The sequence below is a fragment of the Apium graveolens genome, chromosome 8 (assembly GCF_009905375.1).
Source record: "Apium graveolens cultivar Ventura chromosome 8, ASM990537v1, whole genome shotgun sequence".
Lineage (NCBI taxonomy): Eukaryota > Viridiplantae > Streptophyta > Magnoliopsida > Apiales > Apiaceae > Apium > Apium graveolens.
In genome coordinates this window covers 101,053,689-101,060,747 of record NC_133654.1, presented here as the reverse complement: position 1 = coordinate 101,060,747, position 7,059 = coordinate 101,053,689, and the positions used below count along the sequence as shown (strand labels likewise).

The 7,059-nt window shown below is 42.1% G+C and overlaps 1 non-coding gene across 1 annotated transcript; it reads right to left on the bottom strand.

Moving 5' to 3' along the window:
- Positions 1 to 639: 639 nt before the first annotated feature.
- Positions 640 to 746, bottom strand: LOC141681118 (small nucleolar RNA R71). Its single transcript, XR_012558561.1, has one exon. It is a non-coding gene; the product is annotated as a small nucleolar RNA R71 (small nucleolar RNA).
- Positions 747 to 7,059: the final 6,313 nt, after the last annotated feature.

The window sequence follows — 7,059 nt, the reverse complement described above, 5'->3', positions numbered from 1 at the left end:
TGGCACCGCTGCCGGGGACTCGTGGTTTATTTTTAGTTTATGTGCTTGACATCGATGGTCGTTAAAGTTTACTGACTTGGATATTTTACTTACTTGTTTGCTTGTTGCCTTTTTAGGTACTCTAGAGAGCGTGTATGATAACGCGTTCTCGATCTCGAAAGAGAACACTGGATAAAGCAGAGGAAGTGGTGGAAGAAGGTAGAAGAAGAAGTCTTAGTTGAGAAAGTTGAAGAAGAAGCTATTATTGTAATGGGAGAACCAGAAGCGAATCCGAAGGCTTTGATGGATTACTCTCAACCTAAGGTCATTGATATTCAGTCTCGCATTGTCAGACCAGCCATCGTGGATAACACTTTTAAAATCAAAGCTAGCACGATTCAGATGGTGCAGAACTCATTCTAGTTTGGGGGTTCTCCAACGGAAGATCCTAACATGCATATTAGAGATTTCATCGAGATCTATGACACTTTCAAATTCAACAATGTTTCTGAAGATGCTATTAAGCTAAGGCTTTTCTCATTCTCTCTTACGGATAAGGCTAAGTGTTGGTTGCATTCTCTACGTTCAGGCTCTATCACCAGATGGGAAGATCTTGCTCAAAAGTTTCTTACTAAATTCTTCCCTATGGCGAAGACAACTGCAATCAGAAATGCTCTTACTCAATTTGCGGAGCAATCTGGAGAGTCTTTATGTAAAGCTTGGGATCGTTATAAGGAGATGAATAAGAAGTGTCCTCATCATGAGATGCCTGACTGGATGATTATCAACTGCTTTTATAATGGCTTGGGAGCACAGTCTAGACCCATGCTTGATGCAGCATCAGGTGGAGCCTCTTGGGCTAAGAGGTACGATAAAGCTTATGAGTTGATTGAACTGATGGCTGCTAATGAATACCAGATTCGTTCTCAGTGATTACCTCAAGGCAAGGCAGCAGGAATTCTGTAGGTAGATGCAACTACTGCTATAGCTACTCAGCTTAAGGCTTTCACGATGAAGGTGGATTCTTTGGATAATTATGGAGTTAATCAGATCACTAGTATTTGTGAGCTTTGTGTTGGTGCGCATGAGACATAGCAGTGTGCTATTTCTAGTGAATCAACTCAGTTCGTGAGCAACTTTCAGAGTTCGCAACACCTAGTTCCAGCCACCTATCATCCCAATAACCGCAATCATCCTAACTTCAGCTAGAGCAACACTTAGAATGCGGTGCAACATCCTTATCAGAAGTACGCTACAAAGTAATACAACCATCCTGGTTTTCAGCAACCGCAATATGCACCAAGAGACTCTAACTACAACAATATAATGAAAAATCTGAATTGGAGGAGTTGAGGCTCATGTGCAAGAGCCAAGCGGTTTCTATTAAGACCTTGGAAAATCAAATTGGGCAGATTGTCAAAGCCTTGCTGAATCGACAACCTGGTACTCTCCCTAGTGACACAGAAGTTCCAGGAAAGAAGGAAGCTAAAGAGCAGGTTAATTAAATTACATTGAGGTCTGGGAAGGTTGCGAATCCCAAAAATTCTCAAATTTCGGAAGATGAAGTTGTGGCTGAAGAAGATGTGCAAAAGGAAGTAGAAGTGGAACAAAGGAAGAAAACTGTGGAACACACTCCTCCTAAGGGTAATACAGGGTAAAACAGGTCTCTCCTCCACCTCCTTTTCCTGAGAGGTTGCAGAAGCAAAAGTTGGATAAGCAGTTTCTGGAGTTTCTGGAGGTGTTTAAGAAACTTCATATCAATATACCTTCCGCTGAAGCTCTTGAATAGATGCCTATCTATGCGAAGTTTATGAAAGGTATTCTCTCTAGGATAGTGAAGCTCGATGACTTAGAGACTGTTGCTCTCACGGAGAAAAGCAGTGCTGTGCTGCAACAGAAGTTGCATCCGAAGCTTAATGATCCTGGAAGCTTCACTATTCCTTGCACTATCGGAAACTTGTCGTTCGACAAGTGTTTATATGATTTGGGAGCTAGCATCAATCTGATGCCTTTGTCTGTCTTCAAGAAGTTGGATTTACCTGACCCAAAGCCTACTTATATATCCTTATAGTTGGTCAATTGCTCTATTACATATCCATGAGGCATTGTGGAGGATGTCTTGGTCAAGTTGGACAAACTCATCTCCTGTTGACTTTGTAGTTCTTGATTTCGAGGAGGATAAAAAGATTCCCATAATCTTGGGAAGACAATTTTTGGTTACTGACCGAACCTTGATTGATGTGTAGAACGGTGAGCTCACTATGCGAGTGTTGGATCGGGATGTGACGTTCAATGTTTTCAATGCCATGCAATTCCTTACTGAAAATGAGGAGTGCTTAAAGGTGGAATTGTTTGATTCTGTGGTTACTTCAGAACTTGATCAACTGCTAAGGTCTGATGCCTTAGAGAAGGCCTCGTTGGGGAATTCAGATAGTAAAAATGATGAAGGTGACCAACAGTTGCAGTATTTGAATGCTTCTCCTTGGAAGCGAAGGCTGTATATGCCTTTTGAATATCTTGGAATGTCAGAACTGAAAAATGCCGAGGGGCGTCTCAAGCCATCTATTGAGGAAGCTCCTACACTTGAGTTTAAACCATTTCCTGAACACGTAAGGTATGCTTTTTTAAAAGATGCATCTACTTTGGTTGTTACTATTGCATCTAACCTTTCAGGTAGTGATGAGGAAAAGCTCTTGAGAATTTTGAGAGAATTCAAATCAACAATTGGATGGACTATATCAGATAATAAGGGAATCGGCCCTTCTTATTGCATGCATAAAATTCTGCTAGAGGAAGGAAGTAAGCCAACTGTTGAGCAACAGAGAAGGCTAAATTCGATAATCAAAGAGGTTGTGAAGAAGGAAATTCTTAAGTGGCTATATGCAGGGATCATCCATCCTATTTATGACAGTTCTTGGGTGAGTCCAGTTCAGTGTGTGTCGAAAAAAAGGAGGCATCACAGTTGTTTCTAATGAGAAGAATGAGCTCATTCCTACTCGAACAGTCACGAGGTGGAGAGTTTGCATGGATTACAGGAAGATGAACAAGGCCACGAGGAAGGATCACTTCCCTCTTCCTTTCATTGATCAGATGCTTGACAAGTTGGCTGGGCATGAATATTATTATCTTCTGGATGGCTATTCGGGTTATAATCAGATTTGTATCACTCTAGAAGATTAGGAAAAGACTACCTTCACCTGTCCATTTGGTACTTTTCCTTCAAAAGAGTTTATTTTGGGTTGTGTGGTGCACCTGCCACATTTCAGAGATGCATGATGGCTATCTTCTCCGACATGATTGGTCAGAATGTGGAAGTGTTCATGGATGACTTCTCGTTATTTGGTGATTCTTTCAACGAGTGCTTGCAGAATCTTGGCACAGTTCTTAAAAGGTGTGTTGAGACCAATCTGGTTCTCAATTGGGAGAAATGTCACTTTATGGTGCAACAGGGCATTATTCTTGGGCACAAGGTCTCTAGTAAAGGTCTTGAGGTGGACAAGGCCAAGGTGGGGGTCATTGAAAATCTTCATCTACCAATTTCTATCAAGGGAATCCGCAGCTTTCTTGGTCATGCGGGTTTCTATAGTCGGTTCATCAAGGACTTCTCTAAAATCTCCAAACCATTATGTCACCTTCTAGAGAAAAATGTTCCTTTCAAGTTTGATGATCAGTGTCGAGCTGCTTTTGAGATCTTAAAGAAGAGTTTGATCACGATACTTGTCATAACTGTACCTGATAGGAATGAGCCTTTTGAAATGATATGTGATGCAAGTGACTATACAGTTGGAGCAGTTCTTGGGCAAAGAAAGAACAACATATTTCATGTGGTCTACTATGCTAGTAAGACCCTCAATGGTGCTCAACTGAACTATACTACTACTGAGAATGAACTCTTAGCCATTTTCTACGGCTTTGAGCGGTTTTGTTCTTATTTGCTTGGAACGAAGGTGACAGTTTTCACTGATCACGCTGCTATTCGCTATCTCTTCTCGAAGAAGGACTCGAAGGCTAGAGTGATTCGATGGGTTCTTTTACTTCAGGAGTTTAAGTTGGAAATCAAGGATAGGAAAGGTATTGAGAATCAAGTTGCCGATCATCTCTCTCGATTAGAAGATCCAAGTACAGCTTCACATGATAAGACATTAATTAATGAGTCTTTTCCCGATGAGCAATTGTTTGGGGTGCAAGAAGAAGAACCTTGGTTCACAGACATTTTGAACTATCTTGTGAGCAATATTATGCCTCCAAACTTGTCTTCTGATCAAAGGAGGAAGTTTCTACATAAAGTGAAGTGGTACATGTGGGATGAGCCATTTTTGTTTCGGCAATGAGCTGACCAACTTATCAGGAGATGTATTCCGTACAGCGAGATGGAGGGTATCTTCCTAGACTGTCATTCGACTATTTATGGAGGCCACTATGGTGGAGAAAAGACAATAGCTCGTATCCTTCAAGGAGGATTCTTCTGGCCTACATTGTTTAAGGATGCGCATCGGTTTGTTTTAAAGTGTGATCACTGTCAGCGTGTGGGTAATATGTCTAAGATAGATGAGATGCCTCTTAATGTGCTTCTCGAGGTTGAGGTCTTTGATGTTTGGGGAATTGACTTCATGGGGCCATTTGTCTCGTCTTGCAATAATCTGTATATCTTGTTGGCGGTTGATTATGTCTCGAAATGGGTGGAAGTTGAAGCTTTGCCGACGAATGATGAAAAGGTAGTGCTTAATTTTCTTCATATGCAGATATTCACAAGATTTGGGACTCCAAGAGTCATAATCAGTGATGAGGGATCGTATTTCTGCAATCGAAGTTCACTGCTATGATGAAGAGATATAATGTGAATCATCGCATTGCTACAGCCTACCATCCTCAGACTAATGGTCAAGCTGAGGTGTCTAACAGAGAGATCAACTGTATTCTGGAGAAAGTTGTATGTCCATAAAGGAAGGATTGGTCTTTGAAGCTGGATAAAGCTGTTTGGGCATATCGAACGACATACAAGACTCCACTAGGAATGTCACCATTTTAATTAAATTATGGTAAGGGATGTCATTTGCCTGTGGAGCTATATCACAAAGCATATTGAGCTTTAAAGAAATTAAAACTTGATTTAGATGCAACTGGTAAGAAAAGAATGCTTCAATTAAATGAACTCGATGAGTTTTGACTTCAAGCATACGAGAATAACAAAATGTATAAGGAGAAAGTCAAGAGGTGGCACGATAGGGGTCTAGTGCTCAAATCATTTATGTCGGGGCAACAAGTTCTTTTATTCAACTCTCGTCTCCGTCTTTTTCCTGGAAAGTTGAAGTCGAGGTGGTCAGGGCCGTTTGTTATCAAAACTGTGTTTCTTCATGCAGCGGTGGAAATTTTTGAGAATGATCCAGGCCAAGCATTCAAGGTGAATGGACAGCGATTGAAGCATTATTACGGGAATACGGTAAACCGTGAGGTGGTTAGTACCGTTTTATTGTCCACTTGATCTCGGAAATTCTATGTCAAGCTAGTGACGTAAACAAAGCTTTTTTGGAGGCAACCCAAGCTTGTTGTACATTAGTAGATAGAAGGAAGAACAAAACAAGAACAAAACTAAAAAAAATCAGAAAAATAGAAATATTCAGTGTCAACTACAGTAGCATGGCGCGCCCGCGCTGGGAAGCGAGGCGACCTCGCTAAAAGGCCATTAGTTGCGCCCGCCCGCGCTGGAATTCCAGAAAAACGGCGCACCCGTGCTGCCAGTCCGGGCGGCCGTGTTGCACCCCTATAGTAGAAAAAAAATAGAAAATGAAAAATCAAAACAAATATTTGTACCCGGCCGAAATTTACTCCTTCCCCTTCCATATTTCCCTCTCCAAATCAATTCCAATCACCCCATTACTCCCACTATTCCCATAATCAAATCCTACTTCTTTTCCAAAACTAATTTCTCAAATCCCTATATATACACACACTTATACACAATCTTCTCCACCACATTATTCAATTCTCAAACTCTAAATCTCTCTTACACACATCTCTTTTCTCAACATATTCTCATTCAATGGCACCCAAGAGACAAAGAACCAAAGTTAGCAGCAGCACCACCGTTTCTTTAAGTGTTGGGGATGTGAGGCCTAGGTTTGAAACTCCAGAGGATGAAACGGAGTTTATGAGGCTGTTCTCGAAGCCCATATCGAAGGAGAGAGGTTTTATGCCATCGGGGAGGGACGGTAAGCTTTTGGAGATGATTTTGGAGATGGGTTGCTTTTTGTGAGGCACCCGCTACTACGCCCATTAGTGTAGTTTGCGAGTTTTATGCAAACGCGAAGGCGGATAAGAACGAGTACTCAGTGGTTAGAGGCTTGACTGTGGACTATACTGTGGCGGCTATTCGTCGGGTGATTAACCAGGCAGAGAGACAGCCGGGTCAGGATGATTAGGTGATGAAGATAGGGGAGGATTTTGACTTAGACATGATTTTTATGACGCTGTGTGTTCCAGACACTCACTGGAAGTTGAAGAAGGACTCAAACGAGTATGGCACTTTCCCTGCCTCTTGCATGAACAGGTTCGCTCGTGCATGGAACTCTATTATTTGTGTGAACATTATGCCCTCTTTGTATATACATGATGTTAATGTGGATCACGCCAAGTTGTTGTGGGGGATACTATAGGGTGACTATGTGGACTTGGGGTCCATTATTTATCAGGGCATATTGAGGTTTCTGCATGGGAGCACTATCGGTTCTATTCCGTATGCATCAATTGTGACAAAGCTATATGTGGCAGTTGGAGTTCATTGGCCCACACACGAGCAGATGCGGTTTTCTAGTGTCCTGATTGATAGTTCGATGATAGCAGTGATGCAGAAGTGGTACGGGGGAAAGGCTGATGAGAAGGGGCTCGGTTAATACTATGATCATTTTCCGGGAGGACGGCCAGCTGATCAGACATATGCTGGTGATTCTACTCAGGCTAGTAGAGCAGCATGGAGACATCAGATGGGGGAGGCCGGTTCTTCGAAGCAGCAGCAGGATGTAGAGGATGGTGCTGGTTTGGGTTCAACGCAGTATAGGCGCTTGACGAGGCGGATGAATGCGA